The sequence below is a fragment of the Octopus bimaculoides genome, chromosome 19 (genome assembly GCF_001194135.2).
Source record: "Octopus bimaculoides isolate UCB-OBI-ISO-001 chromosome 19, ASM119413v2, whole genome shotgun sequence".
Lineage (NCBI taxonomy): Eukaryota > Metazoa > Mollusca > Cephalopoda > Octopoda > Octopodidae > Octopus > Octopus bimaculoides.
In genome coordinates, this window is record NC_068999.1 from 49,910,549 (window position 1) to 49,913,368 (window position 2,820).

The following is a 2,820-nucleotide window of genomic DNA, read 5'->3' on the forward strand; positions in this document are numbered from 1 at the left end:
CACACATAAGTATACATGTATGAAGTTATGTATAAATACACGCACGTATATATATATACATGTATATGAAGGTATATGTAATCCAAACATGTCAATGTCGTATGTATGTATGCATGTATATACCCATACGTTTGTATATATACATATTTGTCAGTATATGTGCTTATGTAAAATATAACATCTATATTTACAATCATAGTCATTCGCACAAATATATATAAATATGTGTGTGTACATGTGTGTGTACGTGTGTACGTGTGTACATCTATCTATCTATATATATATATATATATGTGTGTGTGTGTGTGTAAGTTTGTACAGAAGTGTATACTTACGTACAGACACATATGTACGTATGTATATAATTCATGAGAAATATATTTACGTTGTGTAGTTTTCACCAAATATCACTGCGAGCGCATCGTCTTCTTTATCGTGGTATTTCCTTTCCTTCTCAATAGGAGACACCATTCCATGTGAAGAATAGAAAACAGTCTTCGATAATAAACATGCAGATACAACAACATAAATGTATCTTTTTTTTTCTTTTTTCTTACTATTTGCTATATTGATGTAAGTTATAGCCTCCAGCGTTATATTTGTGTGTGTGTGTGTGTGTGTGTGCGTGTGTGTGTGTGTGTGTACACATATGTTTTTCTAAATGTCTATGAGTGCATAGACACTTTGAACAAACAACAAACACACACAAGCACATGTACACACTCATGTGCATGTGTATATATATATGGCTGAAGGTGAATATACATATGTACATACATACATCACATACATACATACATATATATATATATTTATATTTATATATTCGAATATATATATATATATACATATATACTACCGCATGTGTGTCTAAGTGTATTTATATATATATATATATACACACATACATGCATATACATGTGTGTGTATGTGCATGTGTGTGTATGTGCATGTGTGTGTGTGCGAGTATGCATGATAGTGTGTGATGGTGCATGTATATATCAGTTTCACAATTTGCGCACACTTAATTTCGTTATATGCTCTCTTATACACACGCACGCGCACCTTGGTTTTGGGATCACCACTACTCTATTATCTCCCCTTCTTCCTAGCTCTCCTGTGTGTCCCCCTGTCCGGCATTCGCCATGATAGATCGCTAACCACTACACATTCTTCATTTTCTCTCCCTTTTCTTTCTGCGTTCCTTTCTGTGAAAGAGCGTAGGCTCGAAACATTAAAGACTTTTTCACTTCCCGAGCGTTAAACTAATACATCTGTTTGTTGTCTACACCACCTGTCTTCGTTGTTGGTTTTTTTTTTGGGGGGGGGGGACTCTCCCTATATATATTTCTGCCGATTAAAAATGATATTTCAAATTCCTTTCTGATGGTCTGAAGTTTTGTGGGGCTGGGACTAGTCGATTTCATCTACCCCAGTGCTTGACTTGTACCCATTTCGTAGATCCCAAAATGATGAAAGGCAAAGTGCCAGTTGTATACAACCCATAACTGCCAAATTGCCGATTACCGGTAAAAGATGAGTTGTTAACTAGTTGATTTTTTTTTTAATTATTGTGGTATAAATTTTAGAGTTCTTCGTTGTTGTAAAACACACCAAAATTCATTAAAATATTAATTATAACATTTCTGTCTCTGTTGTCCTGTGAAGTTTTGTATCTCAGTTTAAGTGGATAACAATGGACCGACCAAGGAGAGGCCAACCAGGGACAATATAGCGAGATGATTTCACACCCTATTCGGGGCCTACACGGCCACGGCAGGCCAGAGACAGACAACGATGGAAGGAGACCAAGGTGGAGTTCCTCTTTTAGGAGTGGTGAAACCCTGGATAAAGATGGATTAGGATATGGGTATCATGTGGTGAAGCGACCAGAGAATATTCTTTCCTGGGCTCAAACCTTGATGAGTTTGTATAGAAAAACATCAATGGTCCACACAGAAGTTCTCGCCTCTGTGTACGCCAGCGTTGTTGTCCATGAGAAGATCAAGGGCTGCTAGAGCTTGGCACCAGTGGCGGCACTTTAGTTGTCAGAATTAAGTTGAAAATGGCGTCGTACTACTACGTCTTCAGATTCCAGCTCTGGATTTCTTAATTAAATCAACCAAAAGACATGATTGATGCTGGAACTTCAATTAGACATTAATAAAAAAGATATCTGCCAAAGATTATAAAATTATCTGTTCAAAAACCTTCATTAGAATCCATTTGAACAAAATTACTGAAGGTTCAATAATTTTATTATAAAGGTTTAAAGCAATATTACTAGTCAGACGTCCAACGGAATTTAGTGAGGAAATTTATAAAATAAATTAATAAATGTAGCAAACAATAAGAGAATAACAAAGCAAAACATGGCATTACTAAATACAAAGAAAAATATTATTATTATTATTATTATTATTATTATTGTTCAGTAGTTTTATTTTTATAACGTGCTTTCACTTCACTACCGAGCGCAGCCCTGTGTGCCTTGGGTATGTGCTGTGGTTTGCTGTGATGCTCTTATGGTTACTGTATTGAAAGTGTTTTGCGTAGGATGTGTTCAGTGCCCAGTAGTGCAATTTTCTGTATGATACTCAATGATGAAACAAGGCAGAATGGTGCTATGATTGTTCCCGTTGTTTATATATACATATTGCATACTGAACACAGAAAATAACCAAAACATCTTCACCTCATTCTACGAAGATGTCACACTAACATGCCAGTGTCAAAATCTTCACGCTTCTCGGTTTTTGGCTGTTCACAATTTATCTTCGTTGATTTCTCTTCTGTTTGACGTTTCTATTTTTTTAATGT

At 35.6% G+C, this 2,820-nt stretch overlaps 1 long non-coding RNA gene across 2 annotated transcripts in view; it reads right to left on the bottom strand.

Moving 5' to 3' along the window:
• Window positions 1-2,820, bottom strand: part of LOC106870671 (uncharacterized) — a 29,116-nt gene that overhangs the window by 12,964 nt on the left and 13,332 nt on the right. Inside the window, exon 1 of one of the 2 annotated variants that reach the window (XR_008266242.1) lies at window positions 386-486. The exons of the other annotated variant lie outside the window; for it this stretch is intronic. This is a non-coding gene — a long non-coding RNA (uncharacterized LOC106870671). Of the gene's footprint in view, window positions 1-385; window positions 487-2,820 lie in introns of those variants that run through there. 2 annotated transcript variants of the gene reach the window in all.